Source organism: Pinus tabuliformis, chromosome 5_1 (genome assembly GCF_031772625.1).
Source record: "Pinus tabuliformis cultivar Carrire ecotype Pingquan chromosome 5_1, CPIR1, whole genome shotgun sequence".
Taxonomy (NCBI): Eukaryota; Viridiplantae; Streptophyta; class Pinopsida; order Pinales; family Pinaceae; genus Pinus; species Pinus tabuliformis.
In genome coordinates this window covers 532,158,927-532,183,791 of record NC_142305.1, presented here as the reverse complement: position 1 = coordinate 532,183,791, position 24,865 = coordinate 532,158,927, and the positions used below count along the sequence as shown (strand labels likewise).

The following is a 24,865-nucleotide window of genomic DNA, read 5'->3' as shown; positions in this document are numbered from 1 at the left end:
AATGGATTGCCTCCTGGACCAGCACGAAATTGTCCACTAGCTGCCTGCCTTTGATGAATCCCCCTTGATTGTCCGGGATGATTTTGGGGAGGAATCTTTTCAGCCTGTTTGCTATCACTTTGGTGATCACTTTGTACCCGATGTTGCAGAGTGAAATTGGGCGGAATCTGCTGAAGGTGTTTGCCCCTTTTTCCTTAGGGATGAGGGCTAGGAATGCCGAATTAGTGCAGCCTCCAATCTTCTGACAGTTCTGTGATTTCTGGATCATTTTGATGAATTCCTTCTCAATAATCTGCCAACATGTTTGTAAGAATCTTGGGGTGAAACTGTCCGGGCCCGGGGCTTTATCCGGGTCCATGGCGAATAGAGCCTCCTTGACTTCTTTGGGCGTGATTATGCTTTCTAGAGCCTGATTGATGTTGGGTGAGATGATCTTAGGAACAGCATCTAAGAGGCTGAGATTATGGTCTGCTCTGATATCTTCTCTGTACAGATTCTCAAAATGCTCAGAGGCTGCTTTCTTTATGCTAGCAAAGTCCCTTAAAACACTGCTTTCTTCTTTTATTTCTTTAATAGAGTTCCGGCCTTTCCTAGCTTGAGCTTGCTTGTGAAAAAAGGAGGTATTCCTGTCTCCGGATTTAAGCCAAAGACTTCTAGATTTGAGTCTCCAGTACTCTTCTTCGGCCAGGCATGCTTTGTGGAAGTTTTGCTGAAGCTTGGCCTCCTTTTCCAGGTCTTCATTTGAAATATCAGCTGTTTCAAATTGAAGGTGATGCCGTTCCAGATCTGAATGAGTTTTTTTCCTTTCCTCAGCTGGGTTGGGCAAGGTCCTGGCCCATTTTTTTAGCATGGCTTTCACTCTTCTGAGTTTTTCTTCCCATACAAAGAAGGCAGAGCCCTTGACTGGGTTTTTCCAGCAGTCTCTGACCTTATCCATGAAGTCTGCCTCCTTGATCCAGAGAGAGCAGAATCTGAATGGAATAGGCCCCAGATCCGGAGAAGTCAGCAACTCCAGACTGATAGGGTTGTGGTCTGATGTACTGCTGTGCAGGATGCGCGATCTAGCTTCCAACCCAATGAGTAGGAAGGAGCTTTGAACCAAGAAGCGGTCCAATCTTGCCGCTATATGTCCTGGCCCAGCCCTTTTGTTTGACCATGTGAACTTGCCAATGGTTGGCTTGATATCGATCAGATCCCAGACTTGCATGAGATCCTCTACTGTTTCTCTTGCTGGATCTCTGACAATGCTGCCTCCTCTCTTTTCTGATGGCAGGAGGGTGAGATTGAAATCTCCTGCAATGATGATGTTCTCCAAGTCTTCCCGGTCTGCCAAATTTTTTATGGAGTCCCAACATAATTTCTTTTCACTTGCATTTTTTGGAGCATATACATTGACTAGACTCATAATTGTATTAGATTCTAAATGTTGCAACTTTAACAATATCCAATGAGTATTTAGGGTTTTAGAGATGAGGGAGAACTTATGAGGATTCCAGAGCGACCCAAGTCCTCTTGAGGCTCCCCCGAGCCGAAGTTGCATGCGCACCATCTTTTTTCCAAAACTTTCTACTTGCTTGGAGGAAGGATGGTTCCTCCATCTTAGTCTCCTGGATGAGGAGGATGTCCGGGGATTCCTGCCTTATCAGGCTTCTCATCGCCTCTTCCTTGGCTTTGGATCCCATACCCCTACAGTTCCAGGAGACAATCTTCATTACTTATTTTTGTTGTGGAGAGCTCCTTTGGAGCTCTGGATTGGGGCCTTCTTCGTCTTCGGAGTTTTTGATAGGAGTTTCTCTAGCGTAGGCTGGCTGCCCTGGAGCTTGTCTTTGTATGTTTCTTGTTCCCTTTTTTCTTTTGTTGACATTCGGCCTCTTGTAGATCTTCTGGGGGTGGATTGCGATTCCCTTATTTCCCCTTCTTCCTCCGACTCATCGGATTCTTGGGTTTCCTCGTCTTCAGATGTCTTTTCTTTGGGAATCTCTGGTTCACTTTTAGATTTAGTCGGGGAGACTTCTTTCGGGGTTTCTGTATCCTGGGAAACTATTGTTTCTGATCCCAGGATCTCATATCTGTTTCCTTGACTTTCCATGGGCAGCTTCTGAGCAGGCGCTGTTTGGGGTGTTCTGGTGTTAGCATTTGCGGCCTTCCTGGAGGTAGATCTGGATCTCTTCGCCTGATTCCATCCTTCCTCTTTCCCTTTATCTTCAGCCCCTTTGGACGGGCAGTCTCTAGTGAAATGTCCATGGACTTGGCACTTCTGACATTTGAACGGCAGCTGCTCATAGTCTAGTTTCTGAATATGTGTCCACGGGCTCACCCTTATTTTGACAGCTTCAGGAAGACCAACCTCCAGATCCACCTCCACGTAAATTCTGGCGCAGTCATACTGGTCTCTATTGTTGGCCCTGTCAATGAATTTCCCGAGGGTGTTCCCGATGTGCTTCAGGGAATCCTAGTTCCAGCAATGGACCGGAAGATTGGGGAGTCTTACCCATACTGGCACTGCTGAGGGCACGTCCATTGCCGGGTCGAAATCTGGCGTCCATTTGTTCAGGTACAGCCCTTGAGGCCCCATGAAATAGGGTCCATTTCTGAATATGAGGTCTTTGTCTTCTTTTTCTGAGAATTCAAAAAGAAAGTATCCTCTTCCCAGAAAGTAAGATGTTACCTTGCCCTGGATCAACGGAACCCAGTTTCTAGAGACCCAGCTCTCTGTTGATTTAGGAGAGGGCCAGAGACCTGTAAACTGACCCACTAGGGCACGTTCCGACAACGAAAGGGCTACTTGGATTGGACCTTCGGGAGGAAGGGCGATCTCCGGGATGTCATCGAGTCTTTTGACGAACTTAGCGGCTTCCATTGCTTTCTTCTTGGGGAGCGAGGCCAACAAGGATCTGAAGGCCTTAGCTGCAGAGGATGGAAGAGGGGAGGAGGAAGATCCTGGGGGAGGCTCTGGATCTTCCATGAGGAGCCAGCTCTACCCGCAGCTGGAAAAGGAGGGAGAAGGGCGGGCAAACGCAGGGCGAGAGGACTCCCACGCACAACAGCCAATGGAGGGACGAGGCAGGGCGGAGCCACAGGAGCAGACCACTCGGAAAAGAGCCGAGCGCAGCAGCTCAGGCTTCCCGACGCACAGCGATGTGATCTTGAACCTAAAAATTTGATTTGTTTTATTTAAACTGCTCTTTTGATTGTATATATGGATTCAACACTTTGAAAGTTTTTTAGAACATTTCCAATGTGCAGAGCTACTAGTCAAATTTGTGATTTCAATAAATTCCTGTTAAATTTTAAAGAAATTAAACTAAAAAAATACACAAAAAAATTCCAAAAAATCACACTAAAAATCTTTATTATGATTTTGAAACCAAAAAATAATAAAACCTGGAATATTTCACAGGTTTACCTAGAGCGCCGGAAATGGACCGAGGGACTGGTGGGAATTAACCCATTCGTTGTGGTTGGACCGAGCTATTTGAATGTATCCAAAGAGAAAAGTGAAAAAGAGTTTTAGAATATAGAGCGGAATCCTAATAGCTTATTATCTACGCGCAGCCCCACGCTATTAAAACCGTCCGTCAGTTGTCAAAGCATGAATGGTGGATTTGTGGATGCATTGTTGGTGATGGGTGCATATTAATTATTTTCAGTGCCCCACGCTGACCTTATCCTCTGAGCCTTAGCTTATCGTTCTGAACATTAAGCATGGCACCACGGTAGGGGTTTGCGGTGCTTGGGACCTGTTTTCTTGCCATATGAAGAAATTGATGCGTTCAGAGTGTATGGATGTGGATATGGAAGGGTTAGTAAACGGTACAAAACCCACTTAATGGATATTCCATTAGAGGCATCATTGTTGGCTGCTCGAGATCAAGCGACTGTGTTCAATTTGATGGCCATACTCACTAAATGGGTTTCCGTTTTTTTTTCACCAGCCCTTCTCCTATCCAAGACTGTTCAAGCACCTGCATTTTGACGCCCATGGCTCTTGTCCTATCCAACTGCACCTGTATTTTGACGGCCTTGTTCGTTAAATGGGTTGGCTACTCTTAACTAGACCTTCTCCTATCCACAATTGTACTAGTTTGTTCACACCAATTTCTTCGACGGCAATCTGGAGCGGCAATGAAAAGATATGGAACAGGGCTCAAAAGTTTCCTGTCCCGCAAAACGGGTATAGTATTTATGTTGTCAAAGTATTTCAAATGCTTGAATCCTTTAAATTTGATTTGAAATTTGAAAGGTGTTTCTAGAAGCCTTCTTGCTTTTGTTCTTTTTTTTTTCTTTTTCTTTCTTTCTTTCGTTCCAAGGGAGGCTGAGCGTAGGCGGGGGCGATAGAAGAACGATACGATTTACCTAGTTGCAGTATCCTCTCACTCTTCTCCAGGACTTCGAGATCGGGATCCGAGCCTTGACGTCATGTCCTGTCTCCAACGAGCCTGAACGTAGCCTGAACGTCCGATGTGACGATTTTATCCATTAAATGTCACTCGCACCTTAACCCTTTCACCCTTCCGATCTTCCCATTTAACCCTTATTCCGTGAGATTTGAGATCTAACATTTCCCATGAGATTTGATATTTGACATTTAAACCAGGAGAGCTAAACACCTCACTTATCTACACCTCATGGACGAGAACGAAACCTAACCCATTGGGATCTGCCGACCTTTCTTTCTTTCTATGGAGCTAATTCGAAAAGCTCTCCAGGTGTGATCTCACTTTTATTTTGCGTCACAAGCGTTTCCAATTTATCGTCTTTTTCTTTAACCGGAATTTTCCCATGGGTTTTTAGTCCGGAGTGGGGTCCTGCGATGTATCGTTTTAGGGCTTCTCACATAGAGCCATGCCAATTGCATTTGGACCAGTGGTCAATTTATTCTTGTTTTTCTTTAACAGAAAGCCCCCTTCCTTCGGGTTTTTTTTCCTGGTCGGAGTGGGTTTCTGGACATATCACTTAAGGGATTTTCACCAATGTTGCTGAAAATTGATGTTTACTGTCTATTAATGTTCCAATATTTTTACTGCATTTCAGTTCACATTTTATTTGATCATAAATTAATATCGTGGCAAATCCACGTTAATTGAGGAGTTTATAATCTCATCATCGACATCCTTCAGGGATTACTTCCATAAGTTCCTAAAAGTTGATTTGATTTGTCAATCAGGAATACATCCATAAGTTCCTCGAAGTTGATTTGTAAACGACTGAATCATTTACAGTCTCCTCAAGATTCATGTTGGAGTGTTGCAGCTGATATTTGAGAGGTGCCGACAAACGCAGATGTCCTTTTAGAGGAATGCACACCATTTCGGATGTTGTTTTGCAAAGAAAAACGCCAAGATATTTTTAAAAGCATTTAAAAGAGAGGATCAATTTCTCAAAATTTAATCGAGCGATTCTTGAAAAAGAAAAAGAAATTGGAAAAGCTTCTCAGCCATACATCAGGCACACTTTGCACTCTGCTCCTTTTATTTAAAAAAAATCTGGAGAAGCTCCTCAGCCACACATCAGACACACTTTGCACTTTGCTCTATCTATTTCTTTTGCATAAACATTCTAGGTATTTCAATGGAGCAATAAAATACACCTTTGGAATTTAAACAATAGATTCTATTCATAGTATCCGAAACCTCAATAAATCTGGAAAAGTTCCAGACACACTTTGAAGTTTGCATTTTGCTCTGTCAATTTTTTTTTGCATTTGGCATTCTATGCATTCCAATGGAACAACAAAATAAACCTTCTCTTATTTAAACAAGCATTCAATTCCTAGCATCTGGAATCTTTGGAGTCCCAATATCTAGAATCTACACAACGACAATAAAAGCATGGAAAACAAAATTTGGGCTTTCTTGTTGTTTACTATTTACAATCACGGGTGGTCCCTCTCTCTATATTAAATACTCCATGGTGTTTAAGTTACTGGAGTTTGATACTTTTAAGGCTTGCATGTTGAGTTTGAACAATACCATAGGTTAAACTGATTGAGGATTGAAAAAGATATGAAAGGTGCAGCCAAATTTATTCGAGCAAATCTAGATTTAACATCCATAGTGGTCTGGGATATAAAAGGAATAACTAATTCATTCACTCTTGAAACAATAACACTTTATATTATATTGCGGAAGCTATTTTACGATGTACATACTATGCAGTCTGGTTTAGAGGCAAAACCATATACTCATTGTGATCCATCCAGGATTTTAGCTTGTGCTATTTTTTTATACATAATTGCCTTCTGCCTAACTATGGTGCCTATGGGAAAAACCCTATACGTATTGTGATCCATCCAAGATTTCACCTTGTTATACATAACTACCTCCCTTATTCACTGTGGTGCGTATTTTTTCTCAAAACGAATCTATGCATATTGGACTGGAGTATACTTAGTGTTGCACATAATGTTGTCATTGACGACAACAAGCGTCATTGATGTTAAAGGGGATATCCAAGATAGTAGTAGTGTAGCTCATGATTCAAAGAAAGTAGTATGACAGCAAGATATCTTTCATGCCCTCATCAAGCGAAGTCAAAAGCGGTATGAAGTTTATTGAGTTTTTTACAAGGTTACCATGCCTTAATGATCCCATAAACATCATGGCTGCGTACTCCTCGTCGAGACCATTCCAACGGTATAATTCACTTTGAAGAACTCCTTCGGATGAGAAATTATGGTCATTTGAAACTTACTTAACATTACTTGATGACCCAAAACTATGAGGCAAAACCCCCAAATATTAATATGTTGAACAATGCACAACTCTCGGGTGAATCAATGGCTAATTAATTAAATCTACACTGGATGATGACTAGACTTGCATCACGTTTAACACATGCCATTTGAAACTCAACATTAGTCGATGGCCCAAAACTGTAGAGCAAAACCCCAAAATATTAATACGTTAAACAATGCACAACTCCCATGTGAATCAATGGCTAATTAATTAAAACAACGGATGATGACCATACTTGCATGGCCTTTAACACAAGATTAAAGTGTATACACCTTTTTCAAATCGAACAATAGAGATAGACCAACATGTGCACTGGTTAATTGGAGCGGTCTTGCCATGGTGGTTAATTTAGGGATGACATGTGGTAGCACTTGATTGGCAGATGATGTGGCCCCCTTTGCATAGTCACCCATGATGTGGCAGTGTTTGATTGGAGATGTGGTCACTTGCACAATAAGTAAGATGGACACATGGCAATGTTTGGTTGGATGATGTGGCTTCCTTGCACAATCAATAGATGATGTCAACACAATGACGTGGTGGCACTAGGGGATGTTGGGTGACAAGTGGATTTGGTGCATTTTGATTGGCCAAAGCTCAAAAATGAGTGACACGTGGTACCCCTCAAAGATTGCCATGTGACATGATGATGTAATGTTGACATCATGTGAATGGACATGGAACCCTAGGTCAGGGTCACATGGCAAGGTCATGAGGCTGGGTGCAAAATTTAAAGTAAGGTCATATGGTCACTCTAGGTCACAGTTCTATTATTGGAGGAGTTAAGCCATGGTTATACGCTTGTCAAAGTTTCAAACGAAAAATTTGTTGTCGGCTAGGACCACACCCACATGTATAAATACTAGTGGTATGACTCCATTGATATATAGAACATTAATCAACATAACATATATCTGCGGTTTGGTGGTGAGCTCGGTGTGGTAGCTTGATTGGTCTTTTGGTATTGGTTCGAGCTCTCGAGCGAACATTCTGCATATCTGTGTATGGCATTTCCCGTAGAGAGTTAACACATGATTTTTGAGTTTAGGATTTGAGTTGTGGTTATGTGACAATGCCTCACCGATAGGTTTGACACAATGATTAGGTTAGTTGGTTATGATATGTGGTCTGTACAGTGCAAGTCGTGTGTTCCAAGTCTGGTTAGACTCAGTTGGAAGTCTTTTTATAGAAGGGTTATTGGCGTGTCGAATTTGTCAAATTGTTAAACTTTTCTAGTGGCCGTAAAAAACCCTTTTGTAGAACGTGCCTCGAATAAGCTATTTTGTAGAAGGTTTAATTTTTGTATGGTTTTTATATAGTTTCAAATGGTTTTTGGAGGCTTTTGGGCTCATTTTAAGTCCAAATTGAATTCTGGAAGAAGAATGATGATCAAGGTTCAGTGGTGAATAGTCCTAGAGGCATGAAGAGTCTTGATGATGTATTTTTGATGATAGAATGTCTGTTATATGTTTTGGAAGCTTACAAACAAGGTATAGTTGATGTTGAGTATATGGCAGAGATAGGTTCCGAGATGAATTTTATATGACTAGATTGATGCGCAGGTTGGATTAGAGTATGGATAAGGCATGAGAGGTCATATTGATAACAATATGACAACAATAGCTTGATTAGTTTGAAGATTTATATTAATTGGAAAGCAAATGGATCCAATTTGAAAGATTTTGAAAAGAGGTCCACAAGAAGTTGAAGAAGGATATGGGTGCCTCCATCGAGGTTGGAGCTTCAATTAAGTTGGAGCCTACAACAAGTTGAAGTTTGCATATCACTGAGGATGGTGCCTCAGTCATGTTAGAGCCTACAATAAGTTGAAGGTTGCTCATTTATGAGGTTGGTGCCTCAATCAAGTTGTAGCCTACCGCAAGTAACAACTTGCACATCTTGGGGGTGGGTGCCTCTAGCAGGTCGGTGCCTACAAATCTATGTAATTAATTGAAGAAGAAGAAGAAGAAAAATAATTTGTGGTTTTCTCTCATATGGGTTTCCACATAAAATTTTGTGTCTCCTTATGTTGATGTGATGGGTTCTTGATGTGTTGTTGAAATGTTAATATCTTCTTGATGCATTGTTCTATTCATTGATATGTTGCAAATAAGTTATGATACATCGCTACATAATTATTGATAAAAGTTGTGAAATGGTAAAATTGCTCCAACGCTGATTCACCCCCCCTCAATGTGATCTTTGGTCCAACAAGTGGTATCAGAGCATGTTTCTTTTAGGAATAGTTAACTATTGGAAGGTAGAACAAGGAAGCTATGACCAATAAAGGGAAGAGCAAGAAGAAGCTATCTTAGGAAAAGAAGGGTTGTAATTATGTGAGCAATGTATGTGATCCCAAAGAAGACTCCTACATATTCATGGATGCTAAAGAATCAGGTATTTCATTTTGTTTCAATTGTGCAAAAGGAGGTCACTATACCTTTATATGTCCATATTCGGTTATAGATGAAAATAATATTCCTCAACTAATTCGAAAGGAAGTGAAAGATGAAATTGAAACGAAAGTAAATTATGTAGGAGAACTTAAGATTGCCGTAAAGGAACTAAAAGTTTCAAGAAGAAAGGTTAGTTAATTAGACGAGCAACTCCAAGAAAGAGATAAACTCCAAAAGAAGCAGCATCATGATATTGCTACTTTGAAGGCTCAATTGGAAGAAGCAAGAATATTGTATTAAGTATTATGGTGAAGCAAGCTGAAAGAAAAAAAAAGACCATTGTGAAATTCTAAGAGAGGAGAATATCTTCTTGAGCAATGTTTCACCAGGTCATGATATCTATTCTACTCTCTGCTGACGATGTGGTCCTCCTCTCCTCATGTCCAGAAGGATTATACAGGCAGCTGGATTCCTTAGCTCTGTTTTGCGATCTTCAACAGTTGACGATCAACCTAGGTAAAACCAAGGTTATGATCTTCAATGGGTTGAAGAAAATTTCAGACCTTCACTTCCTATTTAGAGGGGAGGAGGTTGAGATCACTAGCACGTATACGTACTTGGGGTGCAATTCTCAGGTCCTCGCTTCAGTTTAGCCTCAGATCAATATGGATCCTTATCCATTCTCGAGAGACAATGCTTTTGACATCACTTCCAAGACATCTTGTCCAAGATGAGCATCATGGACACCTTGATCTGTCCCACTGTTCTATATGGATTAGAGATTTGGGGATCATCTTTACTTGAGTCAGATTGGGCTTCAGTTGGGAGAGTCCAGAGTCGTCTTCTCCGCTGCATCATTAGATGCAAACAGATAATACCTCGCCACATCATCCTTGTAGAGTTTGGAGCTCAGCCTTTTCGGCTTGAGGCAATCTTCAATTTGGTCTCATTTTTGCATCGTGTCCGGGGATTTGCAGACTCGATAAAGAGTAGGGACTGTTACCCTTACTTGGCATATTGCTCTTTTGAGACTATTGCTTGCTTTACTCCCTCGGGTCGGGCTAGATGTTGGTTTACAGGAGTTTCAGATTTCTTAGAGTCAGCGGGCATTCAGTTGGATCGTCTTCCTCCTTTCTGATATTCCTTGGATGCTCATGGTCACCTTCTACCTACTAGACAAGAGTTGAACAAGATCATCAGGGAGGACATCTACACACAATTTGTCTAGGTCACCTAGGTCAATCCTCTGGGAGGGTTGCGCCCAAAGATGGCCTTCTACGCTGAACACTTCTTGGAGTTGAGAGACGGGGTCATTATTCAACCCCAATATAGGTTTCACCACTGGATGCTTGCTCTTCACATTCTTCTAGGCCAATTCAGAGTAGGTTCTCATAAACTTCAGGTAGAGATGGACCACTAGATTGATAGACCTGACAGAATCTACTAGGCATGTCATTTACAGGAAGTAGAGACTGAGGTGCACTTCATTTTTGGATGCTCGGTCTACTACGAGCTTAGAGGAAGGTTCCATTGCTTGTTCAGAGACTCTCAGACCCTGGCAGACTTTTTCAGGTATGCCGACCATAGATGTTTGGTCTTATATATGCAGGAGGCTCTTAGGTTCCAAGCGCATATTTTTCAGCCTCCCATCAAAGCAGAGCCCACATAGAGGATCACAACATTTTTCAGGGTACTACCTTCAGATAGGGGCACAAAGAGAACGATTGATACCATTGCATATCCAGACTCTAGACTAGTGAGGATTTGTGGGACCTCACCCCGCCATACGAGGCCTCAACAGCGAAATCGTCTCAGATTCGTCCCTGGGAGACGGACTAGGTCCTCCAGACCTTAACAGTGTGGAAAATCCCCAGACAACGAGTTAGTGGACAATCCGCACCGCCCACCAACCCTTCATCAGGGCAACAAACTTTGTGGAATTTTTTCAGTGTTCTTTAGTCAACCTTGGATGTTAGGAGAGGGGTTTGATCCTCAGATCCATTAGCCCCTGGATCTTCTTTGTCATGGCATTCCATACATTGTATCTTTTATGTTCACACACTATACCTTTTATATTCATGCATTTTATTTTTTATAGGAGATTGTTTGGTTCTCCCGCATTTTATGGACATCATTGTACTCAATTGTCCCTTTGACCTACTTTGTGGTCATTAGTTGGATATAAATATAATTATCTTATTTACATCTACCAAGAGTTGAGAGTGCAAAATTTTCCTTATATTTTGTATTCAAAATAAAGCTAGAGAGATTTAATCTCTTTTTGTACATGATAAATTTGTTGCACTAAATAGATTTAGATACACATTCCAACAAAGAATTAGCCATTAAATTTACAAAATTTAGAAAAATACTTATTTTTAAGAGTTGAATAAATTATTATAAAACTATTCTAATTAGGATTTGTAATTTTATTATTTCACTTTTTTGGATTTTTTAAAAAATTAATTTTAATTTTTGGAAAATTAATTTATTTTATTATTAAAGTTGTGTATATAATTTTTTTTTTTATCTATCAAAAACTTAACTTTAAAATTATGAAATATAATATCACATAGGAATTTGCTTAATCAATTATATTAAAATTTTAATATCAAATCAGGATTGGTTCACTTTTGGTGCATTTAGAAATCATGGTATCAAATTTCGAAATTGGATCGACGATGCCTAAATTTGTTCCAATCAACTTTAAAAATTGTTTCAGCACGATATCAATTTAATTTTAAAAAAATTGTTTTTAGGGTGATGTTTTGGATTTTTTGAAATTTTGATTTGTATTATTTAATTTGGTTTTAAAAAAATTGTTATGGCATTAGTTCAATTTAATTTAAATAAAAAGAATTGTTTTAGAGTGATTTTTTGGATTTTCAAAATTGAAGTGAAATTTTGATTTGTATTATTTAAACTGTTTTTTGATTGTATATATGGATTCAGCGCTTTAAATTTTTTTAGGACATTTCCAATATGCAGAGTTACTTGTAAAATTTGTGATTTCAATAAATTCCTTCAGATTTTAAAGAAATTAACCCATGGACCAAGCTATTTGAAAAAGTGAAAACGAGTTTTAGAATATAGAGCGGAATCCTAATAGCTTATTATCTACGCGGAGTCCCACGCTATTAAAACTGTCCGTCAGTTGTCAAAGCATGAATGGTGGATTTGTGGATGCATTGTTGGTGATGGGTGCATATTAATTATTTTCAGTGCCCCACGCTGACCTTATCCTCTGAGCCTTAGCTTATCGTTCTGAACATTAAGCAATGGCACCACGGTAGGGGTTTGCGGTGCTTGGGACCTGTTTTGTTGCCATATGAAGAAATTGATGCGTTCAGAGTGTATGGATGTGGATATGGAAGGGTTAGTAAACGGTACAAAACCCACTTAATGGATATTCCATTAGAGGCATCATTGTTGGCTGCTCGAGATCAAGCAACTGTGTTCAATTTGATGGCCATACTCACTAAATGGGTTTCCCGTTTTCTCTTCACCAGCCCTTCTCCTATCCAACTCTGTTCAAGCACCTGCATTTTGACGCCCATGGCTCTTCTCCTATCCAACTGCACCTGTATTTTGACGGCCTTGTTCATTAAATGGGTTGGCTGTTTGCTGTTAACTAGACCTTCTCCTATCCACAATTGTACTAGTTTGTTCACACCAATTTCTTCGACGGCAATCTGGAGCGGCAATGAAAAGATATGGAACAGGGCTCAAAAGTTTCCTGTCCCGCAAAACGGGTATAGTATTTATGTTGTCAAAGTATTTCAAATGCTTGAATCCTTTAAGTTTGATTTGAAATTTGAAAAGTGTTTCTAGAAGCCTTCTTGCTTTTGTTCTTTTTTTTTTTCTTTCTTTTCTTTCGTTCCAAGGGAGGCTGAGCGTAGGCTGGGGCGATAGAAGAACGATACGATTTACCTAGTTGCAGTATCCTCTCACTCTTCACCCGGACTTCGAGATCGAGATCCGAGCCTTGACGTCATGTCCTGTCTCCAATGAGCCTGAACGTCCGATGTGACCATTTTATCCATTAAATGTCACTCGCACCTTAACCCTTTCACCCTTCCCATCTTCCCATTTAACCCTTATTCCGTGAGATTTGAGATCTAACATTTCCCATGAGATTTGATATTTGACATTTAAACCAGGAGAGCTAAACACCTCACTTATCTACACCTCATGGACGAGAACGAAACCTAACCCGTTGGGATCTGCCGACCTTTCTTTCTTTTTATGTAGCTAATTCGAAAAGCTCTCCAGGTGTGATCTTACTTTTATTTTGCGTCACAAGCGTTTCCAATTTATCGTCTTTTTCTTTAACCGGAACTTTCCGATGGGTTTTTAGTCCGGAGTGGGGTCCTGCGATGTATCGTTTTAGGGCTTCTCACATAGAGCCATGCCAATTGCATTTGGACCAGTGGTCAATTTATTTTTGTTTTTCTTTAACAGAAAGCCCCCTTCCTTCGGGTTTCTTTTCCTGGTCGGAGTGGGTTTCTGGACATATCACTTAAGGGATTTTCACCAATGTTGCTGAAATTTGATGTTTACTTTGTCTATTAATGTTCCAATATTTTTACTGCATTTCAGTTCACAATTTATTTGATCATAAATTAATATCGTGGCAAATCCACGTTAATTGAGGAGTTTATAATCTCATTATCGACATCCTTCAGGGATTACTTCCATAAGTTCCTAAAAGTTGATTTGATTTGTCAATCAGGAATACATCCATAAGTTCCTCGAAGTTGATTTGTAAACGACTGAATCATTTACAGTCTCCTCAAGATTCATGTTGGAGTGTTGCAGCTGATATTTGAGAGGTGCCGACAAACGCAGATGTCCTTTTAGAGGAATGCACACCATTTGGGATGTTGTTTTGCAAAGAAAAACGCAAAGATATTTTTAAAAGCATTTAAAAGAGAGGATCAATTTCTCAAAATTTAATCGAGCGATTCTTGAAAAAGAAAAAGAAATTGGAAAAGCTTCTCAGCCATACATCAGACACACTTTGCACTCTGCTCTTTTTATTTAAAAAAAATCTGGAGAAGCTCCTCAGCCACACATCAGACACACTTTGCACTTTGCTCTATCTAATTATTTTGCATAAACATTCTAGGTATTTCAATGGAGCAATAAAATACACCTTTGGAATTTAAACAATAAATTCTATTCATAGTATCCGAAACCTCAATAAATCTGGAAAAGTTCCACACACACTTTGAAGTTTGCATTTTGCTCTGTTAATTTTTTTTTTTTTGCATTTGGCATTCTAGGCATTCCAATGGAACAACAAAATAAACCTTCTCTTATTTATTTAAACAAGCATTCAATTCCTAGCATCTGGAATCTTTGGAGTCCCAATATCTAGAATCCACACAACGACAATAAAAGCATGGAAAACAAAATTTAGGCTTCCTTGTTGTTTACTATTTACAATCACGGGTGGTCCCTCTCTCCATATTAATACTCCATGGTGTTTAAGTTACTGGAGTTTGATACTTTTAAGGCTTTCATGTTGAGTTTGAACAATACCATAGGTTAAACTGATTCGGGATTGAAAAAGATATGAAAGGTGCAGCCAAATTTATTCGAGCAAATCTAGATTTAACATCCATAGTGGTCTGGGATATAAAAGGAATAACTAATTCATTCACTCTTGAAACAAGAACACTTTATATTATATTGCCGAAGCTATTTTACGATGTACATACTATGCAGTTTGGTTTAGAGGCAAAACCATATACTCTGTGATCCATCCAGGATTTCAGCTTGTGCTCTTTTTTATACATAATTGCCTTCTACCTAACTATGGCGCGTATGGGAAAAACCATATACGTATTGTGATCCATCCAAGATTTCACCTTGTTATACATAACTACCTCCCTTATTCACTGTGGTGCGTATTTTTTCTCAGAACAATTCTATGCATTCAGTGTTGCACATAATATTGTCATTGACGACAACAAGCGTCATTGATGTCAAAGGGGATATCCAAGATAGTAGTAGTGTAGCTCATGATTCAAACAAAGCAATATGACAGCGAGATATCTTGCATGCCCTCATCAACCGAAGTCAAAAGCGGTATGAAGTTTATTGAGTTTTTTTAGAAGGTTACCATGCCTTAATGATCCCATAAACATCATGGCTGCGTACTCCTCGTCGAGACCATTCCAACGGTATATCCCACTTTGAAGAACTCCTTCGGATGAGAAATTATGGTCATTTGAAACTTACTTAACATTACTTGATGACCCAAAAGTATGAGGCAAAACCCCCAAATATTAATATGTTGAACAATGCACAACTCTCGGGTGAATCAATGGCTAATTAATTAAATCTACACTGGATGATGACTAGACTTGCATCACGTTTAACACATGCCATTTGAAACTCAACATTACTCGATGGCCCAAAAATGTAGAGCAAAACCCCAAAATATTAATACGTTAAACAATGCACAACTCCCATGTGAATCAATGTCTAATTAATTAAAACGGATGATGACCATACTTGCATGGCCTTTAACACAAGATTAAAGAGTATACACCTTTTTCAAATCGAACAATAGAGATAGACCAACATGTGCACTGGTTAATTGGAGCGGTCTTGCCATGGTGGTTAATTTAGGGATGACATGTGGTAGCATTTGATTGGCAGATGATGTGGCCCCCTTTGCATAGTCACCCATGATGTGGCAGTGTTTGATTGGAGATGTGGTCACTTGCATAATAAGTAAGATGGACACATGGCAATGTTTGGTTGGATGATGTGGCTTCCTTGCACAATCAATAGATGATGTCAACACAATGACGTGGTGGCACTAGGGGATGTTGGGTGACAAGTGGATTTGGTGCATTTTGATTGGCCAAAGCTCAAAAATGAGTGACACGTGGTACCCCTCAAAGATTGCCATGTGGCATGATGATGTAATGTTGACATCATGTGAATGGACATGGAACCCTAGGTCAGGGTCACATGGCAAGGTCATGAGGCTGGGTGCAAAATTTAAAGTAAGGTCATATGGTCACTCTAGGTCACGGTTCTATTATTGGAGGGGTTAAGCCATGGTTATACGCTTGTCAAAGTTTCAAACGAAAAATTTGTTGTCGGCTAGGACCACACCCACATGTATAAATACTAGTGGTATGACTCCATTGATATATAGAACATTAATCAACATAACATATATCTGCGGTTTGGTGGCGAGTTCGGTGTGGTATCTTGATTGGTCTTTTGGTATTTGTTCGAGCTCTTGAGCAAACATTCTGCATATTTGTGTATGGCATTTCCCGTAGAGAGTTAACACATGATTTTTGAGTTTAGGATTTGAGTTGTGGTTATGTGACAATGCCTCACTGACAGGTTTGACACAATGATTAGGTTAGTTGGTTATGATATGTGGTTTGTACAGTGCAAGTCGTGTGTTCCAAGTCTGGGTAGACTCAGTTGGAACTCTTTTTATAGAAGGGTTATTGGCGTGTTGAATTTGTCGAATTGTTAAACTTTTCTAGTGGCCGTAAAAAACCCTTTTGTAGAACGTGCCTCGAATAAGCTATTTTGTAGAAGGTTTAATTTTTGTATGGTTTTTATATAGTTTCAAATGGTTTTTGCAGGCTTTTGGGCTCATTTTAAGTCCAAATTGAATTCTGGAAGAAGAATGATGATCGAGGTTGTGGTGGATAGTCCTAGAGGCTTGAAGAGTCTTGATGATGTATTTTTGATGATCAGAATGTCTGTTATATGTTTTGGAAGCTTACAAACAAGGTATAGTTGATGTTGAGTATATGGCAGAGATAGGTTCCGAGATGAATTTTATATGACTAGATTGATGCGCAGGTTGGATTAGAGTATGGATAAGGCATGAGAGGTCATATTGATAACAATATGACAACAATAGCTTGATTAGTTTGAAGATTTATATTAATTGGAAAGCAAATGGATCCAATTTGAAAGATTTTGAAAAGTGGTCCACAAGAAGTTGAAGAAGGATATGGGTGCCTCCATCGAGGTTGGAGCTTCAATTAAGTTGGAGCCTACAACAAGTCGAAGTTTGCATATCACTGAGGATGGTGCCTCAGTCATGTTGGAGCCTACAACAAGTTGAAGGTTGCTCATTTATGAGGTTGGTGCCTCAATCAAGTTGTAGCCTACCGCAAGTAACAACTTGCACATCTTGGGGGTGGGTGCCTCTAGCAGGTCGGTGCCTACAAATCTATGTAATTAATTGAAGAAGAAGAAGAAGAAAAACAATTTGTGGTCACTTTCGTATGGGTTTCCACATAAAATCTTGTGTCTCCTTATGTTGATGTGATGGGTTCTTGATGTGTTGTTGAAATGTTAATATCTTCTTGATGCATTGTTCTATTCATTGATATGTTGCAAATAAGTTATGATACATCGCTACATAATTATTGATAAAAGTTGTGAAATGGTAAAATTGCTCTAACGCTGATTCACCCCCCCTCAATGTGATCTTTGGTCCAACAAGTGGTATCAGAGCATGTTTCCTTTAGGAATAGTTAACTATTGGAAGGTAGAACAAGGAAGCTATGACCAATAAAGGGAAGAGCAAGAACAAGCTATCTTAGAAAAAGAAGGGCTGTAATTATGTGAGCAATGTATGTGATCCCAAAGAAGACTCCTACATATTCATGGATGCTAAAGAATCAGGTATTTCATTTTGTTTCAATTGTGCAAAAGGAGGTCACTATACCTTTATATGTCCATATTCGGTTATAGATGAAAATAATATTCCTCAACTAATTCGAAAGAAAGTGAAAGATGAAATTGAAACGAAAGTAAATTATGTAGGAGAACTTAAGACTGCCGTAAAGGAACTAAAAGTTTCAAGAAGAAAGGTTAGTTAATTAGACGAGCAACTCCAAGAAAGAGATAAACTCCAAAAGAAGCAGCATCATGATATTGCTACTTTGAATGCTCAATTGGAAGAAGCAAGAATATTGTATTAAGTATGGTGAAGCAAGCTGAAAGAAAAAAAAGACCATTGTGAAATTCTAAGAGAGGAGAATATCTCCTTGAGCAATGTTTCACCAGGTCATGATATCTATTCTTTTCTTTGCTGACGATGTGGTCCTCCTCTCCTCATGTCCAGAAGGATTATAGAGGCAGCTGGATTCCTTAGCTCTGTTTTGCGATCTTCAACAGTTGACGGTCAACCTAGGTAAAACCAAGGTTATGATCTTCAATGGGTTGAAGAAAATTTCAGACCTTCACTTCCTATTTAGAGGGGAGGAGGTTGAGATCACTAGCACGTATACGTACTTGGGGGTGCAATTCTCAGTCCTCGCTTCAGTTTAGCCTCAGATCAATATGGATCCTTATGGATCCAAGATGAGCCTCATGGACACCTTGATCTGTCCCACTGTTCTATATGGATTAGAGATTTGGGGATCGTCTTTACTTGAGTCAGATTGGGCTTCAGTTGGGAGAGTCCAGAGTCGTCTTCTCCGCTGCATCATTAGATGCAAACAGATAATACCTCAGCACATCATCCTTGCAGAGTTTGGAGCTCAGCCTTTTCGGCTTGAGGCAATCTTCAATTTGGTCTCATTTTTGCATCGTGTTCGGGGATTTGCAGACTCGATAAAGAGTAGGGACTGTTACCCTTTCTTGGCATATTGCTCTTTTGAGACTATTGCTTGCTTTACTCCCTCGGGTCGGGCTAGATGTTGGTTTACAGGAGTTTCAGACTTCTTAGAGTCAGCGGGCATTCAGTTGGATCGTCTTCCTCCTTTCTGATATTCCTTGGATGCTCCTGGTCACCTTCTACCTACTAGACAAGAGTTGAACAAGATCATCAGGGAGGACATCTACACGCAGTTTGTCTAGGTCACCTAGGTCAATCCTCTGGGAGGGTTGCACCCAAAGATGGCCTTCTACGCTGAGCACTTCTTGGAGTTGAGAGACGGCGTCATTATTCGACCCCAATATAGGTTTCACCACTGGATGCTTGCTCCACATTCTTCTAGGCCAATTAAGAGTAGGTTCTCATAAACTTCAGGTAGAGACGGACCACTAGATTGATAGACCTGACAGAATCTACTAGGTATGTCATTTACAGGAAGTAGAGACTGAGGTGCACTTCATTTTTGGATGCTCGGTCTACTACGAGATCAGAGGAAGGTTCCATTGCTTGTTCAGAGATTCTCAGACCCTGGCAGACTTTTTCAGGTATGCCGACCATAGATGTTTGGTCTTATATATACAGAAGGCTCTTAGGTTCCAAGCGCATATTTTTCAGCCTCCCATCAAAGCAGAGCCCACATAGAGGATCACGATATTTTTTAGGGTACTACCTTCAGATAGGGGCACAAAGAGAACGATTGATACCATTTCATATGCAGACTCTAGACTAATGAGGATTTGTGGGACCTCACCCCGCCATACGAGGCCTCAACAACGAAATTGTCTCAGCTTCGTCCCTGGGAGACGGACTAGGTCCTCCAGACCTTAACAGTGTGCAAAATCCCCTAGACAACGAGTTAGTGGACAATCCGCACCGCTCACCGACCCTTCATCAGGGCAACAAACTTTGTGGAATTTTTTCAGTGTTCTTTAGTCAACCTTGGATGTTAGGAGAGGGGTTTGATCCTCAGATCCATTAGCCCATGGATCTTCTTTGTCATGGCATTCCATACATTGTATCTTTTATGTTCACACACTATACCTTTTATATCCATGCATTTTATTTTTTATAGGACACTGTTTGGTTCTCCCGCATTTTATGGACATCATTGTACTCAATTGTCCCTTTGACCTACTTTGTGGTCATTAGTTGGATATAAATATAATTATCTTATTTACATCTACCAAGGGTTGAGAGTGCAAAATTTTCCTTATATTTTGTATTCAAAATAAAGTTGAGAGATTTAATTTTTTAGTAACATGATAAATTTGTTGCACTAAATAGATTTAGATACACATTCCAACAAAGAATTAGCCATTAAATTTACAAAATTTAGAAAAATACTTATTTTTAAGAGTTGAATAAATTATTATAAAACTATTCTAATTAGGATTTGTAATTTTATTATTTAACCTTTTTAGATTTTTTAAAAAAATAATTTTAATTTTTGGAAAATTAATTTATTTTATTATTAAAATTGTGTATATAATTTTTTATTTATTTATTTTTATCTATGAAAAAGTATAACTTTAAAATTATGAAATATAATATCACATAGGAATTTGCTTAAGCAATTATATTAAAATTTTAATATCAAATCAAAATCCTGGTCGGTTCACTTTTGGTGCATTTAGAAATCATGGTATCAAATTTCGAAATTGGATCGACGATGCCTAAATTTGTTCCAATCAACTTTAAAAATTGTTTCAGCACGATATCAAATTAATTAAAAAAAATTTGCTTTTAGGGTGATGTTTTGGATTTTTTGAAATTTTGATTTGTATTATTTAATTTGGTTTTAAAAAAATTGTTACGGTATTAGTTTAATTTAATTTAAATAAAAAAAATTGTTTTAGGGTGATTTTTTGGATTTTTAAAATTGAAGTGAAATTTTGATTTGTATTATTTAAACTGTTTTTCAGAACTTTGAATTTTTTAAGACATTTCCAATATACAGAGTTACTTGTCAAATTTGTGATTTCAATAAATTCCTATCAAATTTTAAAAAAATTAACCTATTCGACGCTGTTAGACCAAGCTATTCGAATCTATCCAAAGGGAAAAGTGAAAAAGAGTTTTAGAATATAGAGCGGAATCCTAATAGCTTATTATCTACGCGGAGTCCCACGCTATTAAAACTGTCCGTCAGTTGTCAAAGCATGAATGGTGGATTTGTGGATGCATTGTTGGTGATGGGTGCATATTAATTATCTTCAGTGCCCCACGCTGACCTTATCCTCCGAGCCTTAGCTTATCGTTCTGAACATTAAGCAATGGCACCACGGTAGGGGTTTGCGGTGCTTGGGACCTGTTTTCTTGCCATATGAAGAAATTGATGCGTTCAGAGTGTATGGATGTGGATATGGAAGGGTTAGTAAACGGTACAAAACCCACTTAATGGATATTCCATTAGAGGCATCACTGTTGGCTGCTCGAGATCAAGCCACTGTGTTCAATTTGATGGCCATACTCGCTAAATGAGTTTCCCGTTTTCTCTTCACCAGCCCTTCTCCTATCCAACTCTGTTCAAGCACTGCATTTTGACGCCCATGGCTCTTCTCCTATCCAACTGCACCTGTATTTTGACGGCCTTCTTCATTAAATGGGTTGGCTGTTTGCTCTTAACTAGACCTTCTCCTATCCACAATTGTACTAGTTTGTTCACACCAATTTCTTCGACGGCAATCTGGAGCGGCAATGAAAAGATATGGAACAGGGCTCAAAAGTTTCCTGTCCCGCAAAACGGGTATAATATTTATGTTGTCAAAGTATTTCAAATGCTTGAATCCTTTAAATTTGATTTGAAATTTGAAAGGTGTTTCTAGAAGCCTTCTTGCTTTTTTTTTTTTCCAAGGGAGGCTGAGCGTAGGCTGGGGCGATAGAAGAACGATACGATTTACCTAGTTGCAGTATCCTCTCACTCTTCACCAGGACTTCGAGATCGAGATCCGAGCCTTGACGTCATGTCCTGTCTCCAACGAGCCTGAACGTCCGATGTGACGATTTTATCCATTAAATGTCACTCGCACCTTAACCCTTTCACCCTTACTATCTTCCCATTTAACCCTTATTCCGTGAGATTTGAGATCTAACTTTTCCCATGACATTTGATATTTGACATTTAAACCAGGAGAGCTAAACACCTCACTTATCTACACCTCATGGACGAGAACGAAACCTAACCCGTTGGGATCTGCCGACCTTTCTTTCTTTTTATGTAGCTAATTCGAAAAGCTCTCCAGGTGTGATCTTACTTTTATTTTGCGTCACAAGCGTTTCCAATTTATCGTCTTTTTCTTTAACCGGAACTTTCCCATGGGTTTTTAGTCCGGAGTGGGGTCCTGCGATGTATCGTTTTAGGGCTTCTCACATAGAGCCATGCCAATTGCATTTGGACCAGTGGTCAATTTATTTTTGTTTTTCTTTAACAGAAAGCCCCCTTCCTTCGGGTTTCTTTTCCTGGTCGGATGGGTTTCTGGACATATCACTTAAGGGATTTTCACCAATGTTGCTGAAATTTGATGTTTACTTTGTCTATTAATGTTCCAATATTTTTACTGCATTTCAGTTCACATTTTATTTGACCATAAATTAATATCGTGGCAAATCCACGTTAATTGAGGAGTTTATAATCTCATCATCGACATCCTTCAGGGATTACTTCCATAAGTTCCTAAAAGTTGACATAAGTTCCTCGAAGTTGATTTGTAAACGACTGAATCATTTACAGTCTCCTCAAGATTCATGTTGGAGTGTTGCAGCTGATATTTGAGAGGTGCCGACAAACGCAGATGTCCTTTTAGAGGAATGCACACCATTTCAGATGTTGTTTTGCAAAGAAAAACGCAAAGATATTTTTAAAAGCATTTAAAAGAGAGGATCAATTTCTCAAAATTTAATCGAGCGATTCTTGAAAAAGAAAAAGAAATTGGAAAAGCTTCTCAGCCATACATCAGGCACACTTTGCACTCTGCTCTTTTTATTTAAAAAAAATCTGGAGAAGCTCCTCAGCCACACATCAGACAAACTTTGCACTTTGCTCTATCTATTTCTTTTGCATAAACATTCTAGGTATTTCAATGGAGCAATAAAATACACCTTTGGAATTTAAACAATAGATTCTATTCATAGTATCCGAAACCTCAATAAATCTGGAAAAGTTCCAGACACACTTTGAAGTTTGCATTTTGCTCTGTCAATTTTTTTTTGCATTTGGCATTCTAGGCATTCCAATGGAACAACAAAATAAACCTTCTCTTATTTAAACAAGCATTCAATTCCTAGCATCTGGAATCTTTGGAGTCCCAACATCTAGAATCCACACAACGACAATAAAAGCATGGGAAACAAAATTTGGGCTTTCTTGTTGTGTACTATTTACAATCACGGGTGGTCCCTCTCTCCATATTAATACTCCATGGTGTTTAAGTTACTGGAGTTTGATACTTTTAAGGCTTGCATGTTGAGTTTGAACAATACCATAGGTTAAACTGATTCAGGATTGAAAAACATATGAAAGGTGCAGCCAAATTTATTCGAGCAAATCTAGATTTAACATCCATAGTGGTCTGGGATATAAAGGAATAACTAATTCATTCACTCTTGAAACAAGAACACTTTATATTATATTGCGGAAGCTATTTTACGATGTACATACTATGCAGTCTGGTTTAGAGGCAAAACCATATACTCATTGTGATCCATCCAGGATTTCAGCTTGTGCTATATTTTATACATAATTGCCTTCTACCTAACTATGGCATGTATGGGAAAAACCATATACGTATTGTGATCCATCCAAGATTTCACCTTGTTATACATAACTACCTCCCTTATTCATTGTGGTGCGTATTTTTTCTCAGAACAATTCTATTCATATTGGACTGGAGTATACTCAGTGTTGCACATAATGTTGTCATTGACGACAACAAGCGTCATTGATGTGAAAGGGGATATCCAAGATAGTAGTAGTGTAGCTCATGATTCAAACAAAGCAATATGACAGCGAGATATCTTGCATGCCCTCATCAAACGAAGTCAAAAGCGGTATGAAGTTTATTGAGTTTTTTACAAGGTTACCATGCCTTAATGATCCCATAAACATCATGGCTGCTTACTCCTCGTCGAGACCATTCCAACGGTATATCCCACTTTGAAGAACTCCTTCGGATGAGAAATTATGGTCATTTGAAACTTAACATTACTTGATGACCCAAAACTATAAGGAGAAACCCCCAAATATTAATATGTTAATTAATGCACAACTCTTCGGTGAATCAATGGCTAATTAATCAAATCTACAATGGATGATGACCAGACTTGCATGACGTTTAACACATGCCATTTGAAACTTAACATTAGTCGATGGCCCAAAACTATAGAGCAAAACCCCCAAATATTAATACGTTAAACAATGTGCAACTCCCATGTGAATCAATGGCTAATTAATTAAAACAACGGATGATGACCATACTTGCATGGCCTTTAACACAAGATTAAAGAGTTTGCACCTTTTTCAAATCGAACAATAGAGATAGACCAACATGTGCACTGGTTAATTGGAGCGGTCTTGCCACGGTGGTTAATTTAGGGATGACATGTGGTAGCACTTGATTGGCAGATGATGTGGATCCCTTTACATAGCCACCCATGATGTGGCAGTGTTTGATTGGTGATGTGGTCACCTGCACAATAAGCAAGATGGACACATGGCAATGTTTGGTTGGATGATGTGGCTTCCTTGCACAATCAATAGATGATGTCAACACAATGACGTGGTGGCACTAGGGGATGCTGGGTGACAAGTGGATTTGGTGCATTTTGATTGGCCAAAGCTCAAAAATGAGTGACACGTGGTAACCCTCAAAGATTGCCATGTGGCATGATGATGTAATGTTGACATCATGTGAATGGACATGGAACCCTAGGTCAGGGTCACATGGCAAGGTCATGAGGCTGGGTGCAAAATTTAAAGTAAGGTCATATGGTCACTCTAGGTCACGGTTCTATTATTGGAGGGGTTAAGCCATGGTTATACGCTTGTCAAAGTTTCAAACGAAAAATTTGTTGTCGGC

At 39.2% G+C, this 24,865-nt stretch overlaps 2 long non-coding RNA genes across 2 annotated transcripts; both read left to right on the top strand.

The window, feature by feature from the left end:
* The first annotated feature begins 3,399 nt into the window (after positions 1-3,399).
* On the top strand, positions 3,400-5,460 carry LOC149165887 (uncharacterized). The gene is made up of 2 exons (XR_016260791.1): positions 3,400-4,174; positions 5,168-5,460. It is a non-coding gene; the product is annotated as an uncharacterized LOC149165887 (long non-coding RNA).
* Positions 5,461-12,261: 6,801 nt separating this feature from the next.
* Positions 12,262-14,206, top strand: LOC149165886 (uncharacterized). The gene is made up of 2 exons (XR_016260790.1): positions 12,262-12,885; positions 13,866-14,206. It is a non-coding gene; the product is annotated as an uncharacterized LOC149165886 (long non-coding RNA).
* Positions 14,207-24,865: the final 10,659 nt, after the last annotated feature.